Consider the following 19,252-nt stretch of genomic DNA (forward strand, 5'->3'; position numbering starts at 1 on the left):
TGTCCAAGTCAGGTGGCCTCACAGCTGGCTCTCAACTGTGGTCAATTTTTCCCATCTTTCTCTGCTTTTTTCGTCAGGCATCTTATGGTAGCATCTTGCTAAATAAGGAAGTTAGTGTGAGATATTCTGTAGTTTTTTTCTTGATTAAATGTCCCATCTTTAGTGTAGCTTTACCTACACTCAAGCCCAACTCTGGGAGAAGCAACAGCCAAACAGCACCTAAGACATCACTGCTGTTGACATACTAATGTTAATATTGTTGATTATTTACTAAAGTTTCATCAGACAGGTTGGGTTACCAGGGATTTCCATTAAGCGACAGAGAACAGTTTAACAAAATAGAACAGTTCAAAATTGGCTCAAGAACCTCCAAAGCATTATGCGAAGTGAAAGAAGCCAGCCACAAAATGTCACACATATGGTATGATTCCATTTACATGAAATATCCAGAATAGATAAATCCATAGAGACATAACACAGATTGATGGTTGCTAGGGACTGGGGGTAGGAGGGAATGGAGAGAGGCCATTTAACCAGTGAGGGGTTTTACTTTGCAGGATGGAAATGTTTTAGAACTAGGTTAGAGGTAGTGATTGTACAACATTGTGAATATATTAATGCCACTGACTTCACTCTGGAATGGTTAGTTTTATGTTATGTGAATTTCAATATATTTTTTAAGTAGGCATGGTAAAAAAAAAAAAAGGAAGTGACTCAAAGAAAACCATGGAGATCTCAATAGGCTGAGATCGTGAGCAGGAAAAACCACGAAACTGCTAGGTTTCCCAATATGGCAATTCTCCCCTAATTTCCAGACGCAGCCACTCCAAGAATGATATATTTCTTAAGACGCTTTTTTTATATCATCGTCCCACAGTTGTTGGAGGGAGGCTTCCTTCCAGCTGTCTTCTCTAACACAGTTGATGATGAAACTGCAGCCACCTGGAATATTGATGATCAGCTTCAGTTGTTCCTCCTGTGGTCACGTGGAACAGGGCAGTACCTGTGAGGAAAGAGAGTAGGACAATCCAAGGGCTTCTAGAAGGAAAGCAAGGACAGGATGAGGACACAAAGTCCAGGGAAGAGGGAGCCTCAAGAAAGAAGGAATGGTCCAGTGTTAGGTGCTGAAGAGGACCAGTAGGATTGAGACTGACAGGGACCAGTGGATTCAGAAGCTAGAACGTTTTAGCAAAAACATTCTGTGGTGGGGCTGGCCCCATGGCCGAGTGGTGAAGTTCACATGCTCCACTTCGGCAGCCCAGGGTTTCGCTGGTTTGGATCCTGGGCGCGGACATGGTACTGCTCATCAAGCCACGCTGAGGCGGCACCCCACATGCCACAACTAGAAGGACCCACAACTAAAAAAAAAAAAATATATATATATATACACATAAAAAAATATGTATATAAATATTTATATATATATATATATACAACTATGTACCAGGCGGCTTTGGAGAGAAAAAGGAAAAAAAATCTTAAAAAAAATACAAAATTATTACTGAGAAAAATTAAAGAAACCCTAGCTAAATGGAGGGATATAATATGCTAATGGATCAGAAGACCCTATATTGTTAAGATGTCTATTCTCTCCACGTTGATCTATTCAATCCCATCCTAATCAAAATCCTTGAAGGCTTTTCTATAGATATTGACAATTGAATTTTAAAATTTAAATGGAAATGCAAAGGATCTAGAGAGGCAAAACAATTTTGAAACAGAACAAAGTTGGAGGACTAACACTACCTGATGTCAAGCTGTATTATAAAGCCACAATAATCAAGATAGTGTGGTATTGGTGTAAAGAAAGACAAATAAATCAATGGAATACAATAGAGATTCCAGAAATATACTCAGGCCTCTATGGCAAATTGATTTTCTACAGTTTCTGAGACAACTCAATGGAGGAGAAGGATAATCTTTCCAACAAATGGTGCTGGGACATCTGGATATTCACATATGAAATAACCATGACCCTTACTTCACCCCTTGTACAAAACAAAACTCAAAAACAACAACAAAATAAGCCTCAAACTGAAACATAGACCTAAATGTAAGAACCCAAACTATAAGACTTCTAGAAGAAAAAGGAGAAAATCTCAGTGACTTTGTGTTAGGCAAAGATTTCTTAAATGGGAGACAACATGAACTCTAAAAGAAACAATACACTGGATTTCATCAAAATTAAAACCTTTTGCTCTCCAAAAGTCACTTTAGAAAACAAGGCAAGCTACAGAGTAGGAGAAAATATTTGCAAAACATTTTGATAAAGGACTTTCATCCAGAATATATAAAAACTCTTACAACTCAATTTTTAAAATGTGCGAAAGAATTGTGCTTCACTAAAGAAGATGTTAGGAACTAAAAATAAGCACATGGAAATATGTCTAACATCATCAGTCATCAAGAAAATGCAATTAAAATCAGAATGAATTATCACTAACTATACACCAAGGAACTGTGCCTTTCATACACTGCTAGTAATAATACGAAATGGGATAGCTACTTAAGAAAACAGTTTGTCAGGGGGCTGGCTGGTGGCGTAGTGGTTAAGTTCACACGTTCCGATTCGGTGGCCCAGGGTTCGCCAGTTCGGATCCTGGGTACAGACACGGCACCGCTTGGCAAGCTATGCTGTGGCAGGCTTCTCATGTATAAAGTAGAGAAAGACAGGCACAGATGTTAGCTCAGGGCCAGTCATCCTGAGCAAAAAGAGGAGGATTGGCAGCAGATGTTAGCTGAGGGTTAATCTTCCTCAAAAAAATAAATAAATAAAACGACCCATTGGCACTTTCTTATAAAGTTAAACATGCACTTACCATATGATCCAGCAATTCCTCTCCTAGGTATTTACCCAAGAGAAATGAAAACATATGTACACGAACATTTATAGCAGCTTTATTCATAATAGCAGAAAACAACCTAAATCTCCATCAACTAATGAATGGATAAACAAATTGTGACACAGCCATTCAATTGACTATTCTTCAGCAATCAAAAGGAACAAAATACTGATAAATGCAATAACATGGATAAAACAGAAAACACTCAGTTTTTTCCTTCCTATATAGGGAAAAACCCAGCTCTTTCCTATTGAGCTTCCTTCCTGTGTGTCTCCTTTTACACAGAACACTTCTGATACTTCTGGTCACCAAATGTGTGGAGGTTTTTCCCTGACAACAAGCAATTCTGTGACGGCAGTTGGGTGTCCTATAATTTAACTCAATTCTAACACTATCTACCTGGAGATAGTGTCAGACCCCAGAGGTTAAGTGCTCAGTCCCACAAGACTGCCCCCCTGACTCCCACCCACTTCAGATGCCATGGCAAGCCCAGGTTATCACCTTTGCTTCTGTCTGACTGGCTATAGATTGGAGGTTCCAATGACCCCCCTCCTTGGGCTCGATTAATGCACTGGAGCTGCTCACAGAACTCGGAGAAGCACTTACTTATGTTTACCGTTTATTAAAGGCTATGATAAAGGATAGAGATGAACAGCCAGATGAAGAGATCCATAGGGCCAGGTCTGGGGAGGTCCTGAGAGCAGGAGCTTCTGTTCCTGTGCAGTTGGGGTGCATCACCCTCCCCACGTGGATGTGCTCGCCAACCTGGAAGCTCTCTGAACCCCTTGCTATTGGGATTTTATGAAGGCTTCCTCACGTAGGCATGATCAATTATTAACTCTATTACAGCCCCTCTCCCCTCTCTAGAGAAGTGGGGGAGGGGAGCTGAAAATTCCTAGCTTCTAACCATGGCTTGATCTTTCTGGGGACCAGCCCCCATCCAGAAGCCATCTAGGGAGCCTACTCAGAGTCATCTCAATAGAACAAAAGATGCTCCTAGTGCTCTTGTCACTTACGAATTTACAAGAGTTTTAGGAGCTCTGTGCCTAGAACTGGGGTTAGAGACCAATATATATTTTCTATTATCTCACAATGGATGAGTCTCAAAAACATGGCTTTACATTTAAGAAGCCAGATACAAACCATACCTTATAGATCCTTTTACATTAAACTCTAGAAAAGGCAAAACAATCGTGATAGAAAGCAGAGCAGTGGTTCTTAGAGGCCAAGAAGTTGGGGGAGGAATTGAGTGCAAAGGCCCGAGGAAACTTTTTGGGGAGATGAAAATATTCTATATAGAAAGAAAATATTCTATATAGAAGACTCTTTCAACTTGTCAAACCTCACCAAATTGCATGTCTAAAAATTGGTGAATTATATTGTATGTAAATTATACCTAAATAAATAAAAGAAGCCAAAAGAGAGGAAGGAGCGAAGGAAGGAAATTGTGCCCAACTGAGCTTTTGGACAAGATTCTCAATGTGTCGAGAAAGTATTCATTTATTCCTAAGATTTTTTTAAAATTAGGGATAGATGTTGAATTGTGCCAACTGTCTTTTACTATTATTTCTTTATGATTTGATTTTTCTTCATTGATCTATTGATTGGTTAAATTTTGATAATAGATTTCCTAGTGTTGAGTTGTATTTGCACTCTTTGAATAACTGCACTTGGATTGTGTTATACCATTCTTTTAATATTCTGTTTGTTTTTGCTAATATTTTATGTAAGCTTTTGCATTCAATTTAATATGTGACCCTTTTCTGTATACTCTCATAGTATTTCTGTTGGGTTTTGAAATCTGTTTTTCTGGCTTCACAAAGAATTTGGAAACATTCCTTCTTTGTGCTCTGGAAAAGTTTAAGTTGTAAAATAATTATGTGTTCTGTCAAGGTTTAAAAGAATTCACCTGTGAAACTGTTTGGTCCTAAAGTATTTTTTGTTTTTGTTTTTTGTAACTCTTTGATAACTTTCTCAATTTTAGGTTTTAAAAATTCTTTTCTGGGGTTAATTTGAATGTTCATCTTCTCCAAACATCCATATTCTCCAAACACCAAACACAAAGATAGCTTTCTCAATTTTAGGTTTTAAAAATTCTTTTCTAGGGTTAAGTTGAACATTCATATTCTCCAAACAGTCTTTTCAATCAGGTTTTCATATTCATTTGCATAAGGCTTTGCAAAACATCTTTTATGAGAACCACGATGATTCAGTCTGAGTTTGTGTCACTTACAGGGTCTCCATAATGGACTATGTGGCCTGTGTTTGCACACAGTCTGGGAGAAGGAATAAAAATCACTCTCGCGCTTTAGATCCTTCATAGCTGAATACACTTAAGTTGAGACAACAAAACCCCAGACAAGGAATCAAGGACTTTCAAGGCGGCCCCTTCCCATCTTGGAATTTCCAAGTATGACAAAGCATTTTGTCATATTGAGTCAAAACTCACATCACAGAACTTATCACTGGGAAAGGCATCAAGAAATTATCTGAACTAGATGAAGTGTATATACTAATGCTTTATGATACCTTTTTTTAATGACAAAAGTTTATTTTTACAAACAAAAAACTAAAGGAGCTCCACGTTGCTAAACTTAAATGAAGGGTCTTAATTTTTGCCAGTGTGAGAAGCAGGCACGAACCTGAGAAGAGGAGAAAAGAATCTCAGCATTTTTTTTTACTCCAGGGTTTTGTCATCTCAATTTGTGTGTTCAGCTGTGAAGAAACTAAAGAAGATAGTGATTTTGAGAAAATTACCATTATTGTTTTTAATCCTCCAAACTCTCCGAATAAACTTTTATCTGAGGGGACTTTGTTTAATTAGTCTCACTTTATAGCTACCACGATGAGCAATTTTTAATGTTCACCTTTCATCCTCTCTTCTTTCAGAAAACCACAAGGTTAAAAAGTCTATTGCCATTTCAGTATAGGGGATCTCTTAGATTTGCTTTATTTCCACACAGATGGATTTCTTTAAAAGACCCACAAAAGATGAAGGAATTTTATAAGTAAGAGGCAGAGTCTGCATCATGCAAAGGACTTGGTATTCCCATGCTGAAATCATTGATAAGTGTGCTCTTCAGGCAGTTTCTGAGCAAAGATTTGAAGATGTTCATTATCCTGCAAGTTTTGAAAGTATCTTTTCAACATTAAGTCTGAAATGTGCTACTTGTTTTTGATCCATTCAAATACAACCTTAGTACTATTATTACTTATTTTTTTGCCTTTTAAGAAATGGACAAGGGCAGGCCCCGTGACGGAGTAGTTAAGTTCCTGTGCTCCGCTTCAGCAGCCAAGGGTTCACCAGTTCAGGTCCTGGGTGTGGACCTATGCACTGCTCATCAAGCCATGCTGTGGCGGCATCCCACATAGCAGAAGTAGAATGACCTACAACTAGGATATACCACTATGTGATCAGGCTTTGGGGAGAAAAAAAAGAAGAAGATTGGCAACAGATGTTAGCTCAGGGCCAATCTTCCTCAACAAAAAGTATACCTTAAAAAAAAAAAGAAATAGAAATTACTTCTGAGCCAATGAAAAGCAAGTCCATCAAACAGCAGCACACAAGTCAACAGAAAGGAAGCACAAAGCAAGGCACAGGATCCTCCTATATTTTTGTGGATTTTTTTAAATTGACATATAACATTATATTAGTTTCATGTGTCAACATAAGATTTGATATTTGTATATATTGCAAAATGATCACAATGTCTAATTAACCTACTAATCTAATCTGTGACCATGTATAGTTACATTTTTTTCTTGTGATGAGGACTTCTAAGATTCACTCTCTTAGCAACTTTCAAATATACAATATGGTTTTATTAACTATAGTTCCCATGTTGTACATTACATCCCCATGACTTGTTTATTTCTAACTAGAAGTTTATATCTTTTGACCCCCTTCACTAATTTTACCCTCCCTTGCATTCCCACACCTCTGGCAACTACCAATCTGTTCTCTGTATCTATGAGTTTTTTTTTTAATTCCACAAATAAGTGAGATCATACAGTATTTATCTTTTTTTTTTACTTTTTTCACTTAGCATAATGCCCTCAAGTTCCATTTATGTTGTTGAAAATGACAAGATTTCACTTTTTATGGTTGAATAATATTCTATTGTATATATAGACCACATCTTTATCCATTTCTCCATTGAGGGACACTTAGGTTGTTATCATATCTTGACTATTGTAAATAACGCTGCAATGAACATGGGGGTGCATATATATTTTTAAATTAGTGTTTTCATTTTCTTTGAATAAATACTCAAAATTAGACTTGCTGGATCATATGGTAGTTCTATTTTTAATTTTTTGAGGAACCTCCATGTTTTCCATAGTGGCTGCACCAAGTTACATCCCACAAACAGTGCACAAGGGTTCCCTTTTCTCTACATCCTCACCAATACTTGTTATTTCTTGTCGTTTTGATAATAGCCATTCCGACAGGTGTGAGGTGATATCTTATTGTGGTTTTGATTTGCATTTCCCTGATGACTGGTGATGTTGAGACTCCTTTCTTTTTTAACGAAAATAGCAATGTTTCCTGGAGGCAAAAACACATCATGATCTTACCTGAGAACTGGAGTTCCAGATAAGATACAAACTATGATGATCTGTACGGTCTTATAACAACAACAACAACAAAATGCCCAGTACATACTTTTAAAAAGTCATAATGTGGAACAATTTTAAGTAGCAATAATAGCAGTATATGGACAACTTGTTTTAAACATTTTACTATTCTTACAAAAGAATATCATAATTTTTAAAATTACATTTTAGAAGGGGAATAAAATGCCTACAGAAAAACAAAACTCAAAAATTAAGCTTAACTTCTAGTATCTCTAGCTTATTTCCTCATACCTCTGCTCTGGTTTTGGTCTCAAAGTTTATGAGCTATGATATATAAGATACTTAGCTCGAAAGGTCTATAACCTGTGAGATATATATATAGCTTTGGTCATGGGATTGCATTCTAGGGCTTTCTCTCCCATAGGAGTTCCTTTACAGGAAACAGGGAATCCTGCACCATTTTCCCCACATACAGTGGGAAGCTCAGAAAACAGAGTCCACCCATGTATACTTTTATTATCTCTTGTCTCTTTAGGAATCTGACCATAGTGGATAGTCTTAATCTTGATCACTGAGGAAGAGAAGGTCTTTCTCTTGTCCCTACTGGCTTCTCAGCTGTCCTTCTCCCTGGCTTTCATCTGTGGATATTTCTCCCAAGTCACGGATCTGAGGAATCCTGACACCCCGGTCTATTGGATTTCAACATCTTCCTGCTTTGTTAGATGCTGTGATGGTTAATTTCATATGTCAACTTGGCTGGGCCACAGGGTGCCCAGATATTTGGTCAAACATTACACTGGGTGTTTCTGTGAGGGTGTGATTAACATTTAAATTGGTGGACTTTGAATAAAGCAGATTGCCTTCCATAATGTGGGTGGGCCTCATCCAATCAGTTGAAGGCCTGAATAGAACAAAAAGCTGACCCTCCCTGCCCCACCCAGCAAGAAGAATTCTGCAGCAGATGGCTTTCAAAGTCAAACTAGAATATCTTCTCTTCTTAGTTCTCCAGACTGATGAACCTGATGGCCTTTAGACTTGAACTGCAGCCTTAGTTCTCCTGGGTCTCTAGCCTGCTCACCCATCCTGCAGATTTTGGACTTGCCAGCCTCTATAACTACACAAGCCAATTCTTCATAATCTTGCTCTCTCGCTTATTGGTTCTGTTTCTCTAGAGAAGTCTGACTAATACAGATGCCCTGTTCTCTTTCCTGGATGGATCCTCAGGCAGGTGCTCTGGCCTACTCCAGTCTCATTTCTTGGCATAGCTGAGACACATGGCATTTCTCCTTGCACCAACCTGAAACAGAAAACCCTTGTACAGCTGTCTGTCCTAGCCACTGTCATATGTCAGTCTTCTTATTTGTTTGCTACAGATTGTATGCCCTCAGGGGCAGGAAGCATACCTTATTTTCATGACCCCACTGCCCAGCATTTTGATCATGGCAAAGTCCAGGAAAAAGCTGCACAGTTCTGCATAAGACTAGGACACTTATGTCACATGATGTTACTTTTAATAGGAAAAAAGACAAAAAATTATAATCGAATTAAAAAATCAGGAAATGACAGTAAATTGTAATATGCAATGATGGCATATTACAGTGATTAAAATGTCAAATAACTTTTAGTGATATGGGATATGGTCATGTGAGAAATATGGAATACAGAAGAGAAGGGTCAGAAATAGACCAGAATACACACAGGATTTTAGAACATGATAAAGGCGGCAATTTAATTCAGTGGAGAAAAGATGATTTCTGTGCATTGAAAAGAGTGCTGCTTTTCTCATAGAGCCTGTGCTACAGACCCCTGATGCCATGATTAGGGGAGATGTGGAGCCCCAGGAGCAGAGAGTGGGTCTGCCCTCCACCCCTCTGCCCACATGGGCAGGCAGCTTTGGGACTTGAAAGGCTGGAACCAGGGTGAGGGAAGTGGCCTGACTTGCATGGCCTGGCCTCACTTTTCTTGCCCTAATCCTGGCCCATTGGATCCTGCCTTTATTTAAAATGGATATTTTGTTCAGCTTGGATTTTTGAATTAATTTTGATTTTTTAAACATATTGCTTTAAAATATTATTTATCTTAATCATTGTGTTTTTTGGGCACCGCTTAAATTTTGCACCTGCTTCCCTCATTCCCTCACCCTAGTCCCAGCCCTGCCCAACTTGGGAGAAACCAGTGGCTTCTCTTACCAGCAGCAGTGGAGAGGAGTCGAAACACCAGAGCAGGGCCTGACACACAGTGGGTACTCAACATGTGTTTTTTGAATATTTGTTGAATGAGCGAGGAGGCTGACACTGACAGGCCTGACTTGAAGTGACTCAGAAGAGAGGTTTTCAACTCACTGACCTAATCGCTCCTGGTCCCCTGGGAAATACCACCTGTCGAACCACATCATGTGAGATCCTAATAGGCTGGCCTGCACTGGTGCTGGGGGACCTCACATACAGTGAGAGACAAAAGCAAAGTGAGCATAAGACACTCAAGGAAAGAGCAGCTCAAGGGAGAAGGAACATGATGAATTAGAACAAGAGGCTACTGTGGAGCGCAGCACTCAGGGATGTAACAGAAGAAAACTTTATTAAAAATGTAATGAGAATTCTAAGTAGATGTAATTAGAAGACTCACTCGAGTGTTTCTAGAACTTAAGGATATTCTAGAACTTAAAACATTTTTCTCAATTAAAAAATTCAACAGAGTTGGAAAAGTGAACAGTCCCTGTTAAAAACACAAATTCAAGGAGTGATGTCATTATCATGGCGGAGTGAGCTCTCCACTTAAATTCTCCCCTCTAAGATACAAAGAAAAGGACATTCATAAACCAACAGAGGACATCCACACAACACAAAAGACATCTGAGAGACCCATGCAGCCATACTTCTAAAGGTGGAGGTGCTGGAGCCCCTCCGAGGAAATGGAATGAGGTAAGAAGAATCTTCTCTTCTTCACAAAGGGCAGCAACCCAGGCCCTGTGCACAGCTCTGAGAGGAAAGGGGGGAGGGGGCAGTCCTCCACAGCCCATCACTCTCTGAGGTCCCTCACAGCCCATGGGAAAGCTCCCACACAGAGGTGGCTAGCTATCGTGGGGGTGTCTTCATCAAGCTAACACCCCAGGAAAGCAGATAAAGAGGGAAGAGCAAGAAGCCCCCTGGGATTGCACAGGAGAAAGAAAGCACCCCTCCCCCTGCTGGGCACCCCAGTTCAGCAGCTCCAGAAAAGCAGCAGCTGGATGCTTAGCCACAGATCATGGCAGGCTCAGAATACACAGCTCTTGACCCCCACTCAGTGGTGGCAGGTGGAAGCAGTGATCAAATACCACCACTATGTGGAAGCACAAATCCAGGCTGTCAGGCAGTATGAAAAAATATATTAACTCTCCAGACCAGAAGAAAAACAATGATAAGTACCCAGAAATCAATCCTGAAGGCATAGAAATCTATAATCTAAGTGACAAAGAATTCAAAACAGCTATCATAAAAAGACTCAACAAGTTACAAGAAAATGCAGATAGACAGTTCAATGAATTCAGGAACTTCTTCACAAAAAAGATTGAAACTATAAAGAAAAAACAATCAGAAATATTGGAGGGGATGGCCTGGTGGTGCAGTGGTTAAGTGCACACATTCTGCTTCAGCGGCCCAGGGTTCACCAGTTTGGATCCTGGGTGTGGACTTGGCACCGCTTGGCAAGCCATGCTGTGGTAAGCATCCCATATCTAAAGTGGAGGAAGATGGGCACAGATATTAACTCAGTGCCAGTCTTCCTCAGCAAAAAGAGAAGGATTGGCAGCAGTTATCTCAAGGCTAATCTTCCCCCCGCAAAAAAGAAATATTGGAGACGAAAAACAGAATGGATGAGACAAAGAAGAATATGGATTCTCTGAACAATAGAGCTGATATTATGGAGGAATGAATCAACAATATTGAGGACAGAAATATAGAAATGCTCCAGATGGAGGAAGAGAGAAAACTAAGACTAAAAAGAAATGAAGAAATTCTCTGAGAAATATCCAACTCAATTAGGAATTGCAACATAATGATCATAAGTTTTCTAGAGGGAGAAGAGAAGCAGAATGGAGCATAACACTTGTTCAAAGAAATAATAGCTGAGAACTTCCCAAACCTGAGCAAGGAGCTGGAAATACAAGTGAAAGAAGCCAATAGATCTCCTAAAAGACCTTCTCCAAAGCATATAGTAGCGAAGCTGGCAAAAGTCAGTGACAAAGAAAACATATAAGTGCAGCAAGGCAGAAGAAAATAACTTACAAAGGAACCTCTATCAGGCTTTCAGTGGATTTCTCAGCAGAAATCTTACAGGCTAGGAGAGAGTGGAATGATATATTCAAAACTCTGAAAGACAAAAACTTTCAGCCAAGAATACTTTATCCAGTGAAAATATCCTTCAGATATGGTGGAGAAATAAAAACTTTCCCAGATAAACAAAAGCTAAGGGAATTCATTGCTGCTAGACCCCCAACAAGAAATCCTCAAGAAGGCCCTCAGGCCTGGGAAAAAAAAAGAAGAAAGAAAGAGGTTACAAAGCCCTGAGGAAAGAGATAAATAGGTAGACAAAATCAGAAAATTGTAGCTATCCATAAGAACAGGTTAGCAAACACTCAAGTATAACGATAAAGATAAAGGGAAAGAAAACACCAAAAATAAATGTAATCTTGTCATTTTAACCACAAATTCACAACATAAGATGTGACAAAAACAACTGAGAAGGAGATGAGGAAAGAGAGGGAATCGGCTTAATCTAAGGAAGTAAGAGGTTATCAGAAAATGGACTATCTCATCTATGAGATTTTTCATAAAAACCTCATGGTAACCACTAAACAAATAATTAGACAGAGATACAAATAATAAATAAGGAGAAAATGAAGAAAACCAGCATAGAAAACTACCTAACCAAATTGGTAGTCCGAAACACACGGGATGAGAAACAAAGGAAAAGCAGAAGAACCAAAAAATGAGCAATAGGGGCTGGCCCGGTGGCGCAGCGGTTAAGTGTGCACGTTCCGCTTCTCAGTGGCCCGGGGTTCGCTGGTTCGGATCCCGGGTGCGGACAAGGCACCGCTTGGCATGCCATGCTGTGGTAGGCATCCCACAGATAAAGTAGAGGGAGATGGGCATGATGTTAGCTCAGGGCCAGGCTTCCTCAACAAAAAGAGGAGGACTGGCAGTAGTTAGCTCAGGGCTAATCTTCCTCAAAAAAAAAAAAGGGCAATAAATTAGTAGCATTAAGCCCTCATATAGCAATACTCACTCTAAGTATAAATGGACTGAATTCTCCAATCAAAAGACACAGAGTGGTGAGATGGGTTAAAAAACAAGATACAACAATATGCTGCCTCCAGGAAACACATCTCAGCTCTAAAGACAAACACAGGCTCAGAGTGAAGGGATGGAAGAGATACTCCAAGCTAATGGCAAACAAAAGAAAGCAGGTGTTGCCATACTTGTATCAGACAAAGAAGACTTCAAGATAAAACAGGTAAAGGGGCCGGCCCCGTAGCCGAGTGGTTAAGTTCGTGCACTCTGCTGCAGGCGGCTCAGTGTTTTGTCAGTTCGAATCCTGGGTGTGGACATGGCACCGCTCATTGAGCCACGCTGAGGCAGCGTCCCACATGCCACAACTAGAAGGACCCACAACGAAGGGTATACAACTATGTACCCAGGGGCTTTGGGGAGAAAAAGGAAAAAAAAAAACCCCGATAAAACAGGTAAATAGAGACAAAGAGGGGCAGTATATGATGATAAAAGGGTAACTCCACCAAGAAGACATAACACTTATAAATATCTGTGCACCCAACACAGGGGCACCAAAGTACAATCAGCAACTATTAACAAGAGGAGATATTAACAATAACGCAATAATAGTAGGGGACCTCAACACTCCACTCATATCAATGGATAGATCATCCAAACAGAAAGTCAACAGGAAACAGTGGAATTAAATGAAAAACTAGAGCAGATGGACTTAAATAGATATATATATAGAACACTCCATCCAAAACCCAGCAGAATATACATTCTTCTCAAGTGCACACGGAACATTCCCAAGGTTAGACCATATGTTGGGAAACAAGGCAAGCCTCAATAAACTTAAGAAGACTGAAATAATATCAAGCATCTTTTCTGACCATAATACTATGAAACTAGAAATTATCTATAAGAAAAAAGCTGAGAAAGGGACAAAGATGTGGAGACTAAACAACATGTTACTGAAAAACCAGTGGATCACTGAAGAAATTAAAGGAGAAATCAAAAAATATCTGGAGACAAGCGAAAATGAAAATACATCATACCAACTCATGTGGGATGCAGCAAAAGTGGTCCTAAGAGGGAAATTCACCACAATACAGGCACATCTTAATAAACAAGAAAAATCTAAAATAAGCAATCTCAAACTACACCTAACAGAATTAGAAAAAGAAGAACAAAGCCCAAAGTCAGCAGAAGGAGGGAAATAATAAAAATCAGAGCAGAAATAAATGAAATTGAAACAAAAAAGACAGTAGAAAGGTTCAATGAAACCAAGAGCTGGTTCTTTGAGAAGATAAACAAAATTGACAAACCCTTAGCTAGACTCACTAAGAAAAAGTGAGAAACCTCCAATAAATAAAATTATAAATGAAAGAGGAGAAATTACATTGCATACCACAGAAATACAACGGATTATAAGAGAATACTATGAAAAACAATATGTCAACAAATTGGACAATCTAGAAGAAATGGTTAAATTCTTAGACTCTTACAACCTCACAAAGCTAAATCAAGAGAAAATAGATAATCCAAATAGACCAATCACAAGTCATGAGATTGAAATAGTAATCGAAAACCTCTTAAAACATAAAAGCCCAGGATCAGATGGCTTCTCTGGAGAATTCTATCAAATATTCAAAGTAGATTTATTACCTATCTTTCTCAAACTATTCAAAAAAATTGGGGAAGATGGAACACTTCCTAACACATTCTATGAGGCCAACATCGCCCTGACACCAAGGTCAGACAAGGACAACACAAAGAAGGAAAATTACAGGCCAATATCACTGATGAACATAGACGCAAAAATCCTCAACAAAATATTGGCAAGCCGAATACAGCAATACATCAAAAAGATCATACACCATAATCAAGTGAGATTTATACCAGGGATGCAGGGATGGTTCAACATTCACAAATCAATCAATGTGATACACCACATCAACAAAATGAGGAATAAAAACCACATGATCATCTCAATAGGTGCAGAGAAAGCATTTGACAAGATTCATCATCCATTTATGACAAAAACTCTTAACAAAGTGGGGATAGAAGGAAAGTACCTCAACATAATAAAGGCCACATATGACAAACCCACAGCCAACATCATACTTAATGGGGAAAAACTGAAACCCATTCCTCTGAGACCAGGAACAAGACAAGGGTGCCCACTCTCACCACTCTTATTCAACATAGTACTGGAGGATTTGGCCAGAGGAAGTAAGCAAGAAAAAGAAATAAAAGGAATCCAAATAGGAAATGAAGAAGTGAAACTCTTGCTGTTTGCAGATGACATGATTTTATATGTAGAAAATCCTAAAGAACCCATGAGAAAACTACTATAAATAATCAACAACTACAGCAAAGTTGCAGGGTACAAAATCAACTTACAAAAATCAGTTGCATTTCTACACTCTAATAACAAACTAACAGAAAGAGAACTCAAGAATACAATCCCATTTACGATCACAACAAGAGAATAAAATATCTAGGAATAAATACAACCGAAGAGGCGAAAGACCTATACAAGGGAAAACTATAAGACATTACTGAAAGAAATCGATGATGACATAAAGAAATAGAAAGATATTCCATGCACATGGATTGGAAGAATAAACATAGTCAAAATGTCCACACTGCCTAAAGCAATCTACAGATTCAATGCAATCCCAATCAGAATCCCAATGATGTTCTTCACAGAAATAGAACAAAGAATCCTAAAATTCATAATGAGCAACAAAAGACCCTGAATAGCTAAAGCAATCCTGAGAAAAAAGAACAAAGCTGGAGGCATCACAATCCCTGATGTCAAAATATACTACAAACCTATAGTAACCAAAACAGCATGGTACTGGTTCAAAAACAGGCACACAGATCAAGAGAACAGAATTGAAAGCCCAGAAATAAAATGACACCTCTACGGACAGCTAGTCTTCGACAAAGGAGCCAAGAATATCTGATGGCGAAAGGAAAGTCTCTTCGATAAATGGTGTTGGGAAAACTGCACAGCCACCTACAAAAGGATGAAAGTAGAGCATGATCTTTCGCCATACATAAAAATAAACTAAAAATAGATCAAAGACTTGAAGGTAAGACCTGAAACCATAAAACTTTTGGAAGAAAATATAGATAGTACACTCTTTGACACTGGTCTTAAGAGGATCTTTTTGAATACCATGTCTACTTGGACAAGGGAAACAAAAGAAAAAATAAACAAGTGGGACTTCATCAGACTAAAGAACTTCTGCAAGGCAAAGGAAACCAGGATCAAAACAAAAAGACAACCTAACAATTGGGAGAAAATCTTTGCAAATCATATATCTAACAAGTGGTGAATCTCCATAATATATAAAAAACTCACACAATTGAACAACAAAAAAACAAACACGCTGATCAAAAAATGGGCAGAGGATATCAACAGACATTTCTCTGAAGAGGACATACAGATGGCCAATAGGCACATGAAAAGATGTTCAACATCACTAATCATCAGGGAAATGCAAATCAAAACTATACTAAGATATCACCTTACACCTGTTAAAATGGTCATAATCACTAAGACAAAAACTAACAAATGTTGGAGAGGTTGTGGAGAAAAGGGAACCCTCATATGCTGCTGGTGGGAATGCAAACTGGTGTAGCCACTATGGAAAACAGTATGGGGATTTCTCAAAAAATTAAAAACAGAAATACCATATGACCCAGCCATCCCACTATTGGGTATTTATCCAAAGAACTTGAAACCAACAATTCAAAGAGACTTATGCACCCCTATGTTTGTTGCAGCATTATTCACAATAGCCAAGACATGGAGGCAACCCAAGTGCCCATTGACTGATGAATGGATAAAGAAGATGTGGTATATATGCACAATGGAATACTACTCAGCCATAAAAAAGACAAAATTGTCCCATTCACCACAACATGGATGGACCTTGAGGGTATTATGTTAAGCAAAATAAGCCAGACAGAGAAAGACAAACATCATATGATTTCACTTATATGTGGAAGATAAACACACAGACAAAGAGAACAGTGCAGTGGTTACCAGGGGGAAGTGGGTTGGGAGGTGGGAAAAAAAGGTGAAGGAACACACTTACATGGTGACTGAAAAATAATAATGAACAACTGAAATTTCATAATGTAAACTATTATGACTTCAATTTAAAAAATCATGTTCTAGATGAATATTTAGTAACCTAAAAATTTACAAAAACAACACAAATTCAGCCCAAAAATATACAGAAATCTCTCTGATGAGGGAAAAAAAGGGGTCATGGGAGACAGATACTTCTGAAAGGCTTATAATACGCAAGTAATCAAAGGTCCCAAAGGGGCAAAAAAGAACACATAGACCAGAAGTAATAATCAAATAAATAATAGAGGAATACTTTTCTGAAGAGGACAAAAAATTGAGTCTTCACATTGAAAAGCATCCTGAACTCACAAGCAGCACAATGAGAAAGGATACACACCTAGAATCTTTCACCTGGTGAAATTCCTGAACCTCAAGGATGATGAGAAAATCTCACAGGTTCCAGGCAGAAAGAACAGGTCACCTCCAGAGGAAGTAGTCGTCCAGCGCTGGGCTTGCTCACAGCCTTCTCTGCCTCTCTCAATCCATGGTTTGGAAAGACCACGTGCCTAAGGAAATCCACATCTCTCCTACTCCCCCATTCAGTGTTGCCGCTGCAGTATCCGCACTCTGGTTTCACTTTAATTGCATGTTAGGAAACTTCCGGTGAGTCAGGCACTCAGACTGTCCTTGCCTAGTGCATTCACACCTCCTCTCTTCTCTCTTCTCTTTCGGAACTTTGCTTCCTCCTCTAAGAAAACTAAAACAATCCAGAGAATTTGTCCAGATTCCCACCACACAATCTACCCACCTCTCAGCATCTGCACCACATATTCTGCTCTCCTCTGATTTTAGCAATATCTCTGATCCTCTCTCGTGCACTCTCTCTCACTTACAGAAAGACATCACTCAAGCAAGCCTCCCCCCTCTCTCATATCTGATCATTTTTTTGCCTTCGATAATGGCTATCAGCATTCAAATATATTATTATTTCTTCCACCTTGAAAACCAACCAACCAACCAACCAACCAACCAACCTCCCTCTCAACCTCATTTCCCCTTCTTGTTACCAATCCATTTCTTTGCTCTCCTTTGCAGCAACACTCCTCAAAGCAGTTGTCTGTATTCCCTGTCTACAATTCCTCTCCTGTTTTTCTCTTCTAAAACAACTCCATTAAGACTTTGTCTTCCACCGCTCCATCGACCCACTGTTGTGAAGACCACCAGCAACTTCATGTAGTCAACGCAGTGATCAGTCCTCAGTCCCCACAGCACTTGACCCCACAGTCCACCTTTCCTTTTCCCTGTTTCCTCTCTTTACTTGGCTTCCAGGATGCCATGCTCTCCTGGTTGTCTTCCTGCCTCACTAGTGGCTCCTTCCCCATCTCCATTTCTGCGCCTCTTTTCCTGACCAGTGTTAATTTGGTCTAAATTAATATTCCTATTCTCCTAAGTGAAGGCTGTCCAAGTTTATATAGTGTTAGCCATTCTTCAGGACAATGATTTTCTTTTGATTAAAAGGTATGGAGAAATCGCCACATCAGCAAATGAAAAAAAGAAACAAGAATCAAATAATTGTCAAGTAGCAAAAAATAGCAAAAATGATAACGTCTAATGTAGCCAGGGTTACTTGGTTTGTGTCATTGCAAATAATCAATAATCATTCTATTGTAAAAGGAAAGGGGAAAGAGAGTTTTATTCAAGCCAAACTGAGGACTATAGCCTGGGAGCCGCAGCCCTTGCAAGGAAGAAGGTGCTCCGGAAAAGAATGATTTTCAGCATAGTTCTATACCATTTCCAAACAAAGAGACATACACCAAGCATGACAGGAGTACATTCTTTCAAGAGTTCAAGTAGATATTTTGTTACAAATTAGCATGTACACAGTAGGTCAACACGACCCTGGAATCATGTTGGGAGACTTATCTTGAGAGAATGTTGGCAACACAGGAAAGGAGGCATCAATTCTTGTCTTTAGAGTATATTCTTCACTTAGGATAAGGATTAAAGCAGATGTACAATGAATATTTGACAAGCCACAAGTCAGGCCTTTTGGTTCAAATAAAATTTCAAGTTTACACCAGAATGGCTTCCCCATACACCTCAGTATATAACAAATTTTTTTATATCACTTTGGAAAAGACCAATTTGCTGGTGGCACTGCCTCCTGGTTAAATAAGTCCCCAATGTGTAGCAGGCTCTCTAAAGTGTGTACAAACTCTTTAAAGTGGTAATTCTATTTTGAAAAGACACTCTAAGAAAATAATCCTAAAGGGAAAAAAATATATCAGTTACAGAAGTACCAATATAGGTGCTCCATTTATAACGCAAAATTTATGAATAAAATGACAGAGGCAGTGGCAGACGCCTGGCAGGTGGGAGAGGCCACCATGGATGGGTGTGTGGGGACCAACCTACAGGTAAATTATGGGAGCTTTATACATTGAAATACTGTCTAGAGTAAATTCATGAGGTCTGTGTTAACATTGGAAATG

This window comes from Equus quagga, chromosome 6 (genome assembly GCF_021613505.1).
Source record: "Equus quagga isolate Etosha38 chromosome 6, UCLA_HA_Equagga_1.0, whole genome shotgun sequence".
Taxonomy (NCBI): domain Eukaryota; kingdom Metazoa; phylum Chordata; class Mammalia; order Perissodactyla; family Equidae; genus Equus; species Equus quagga.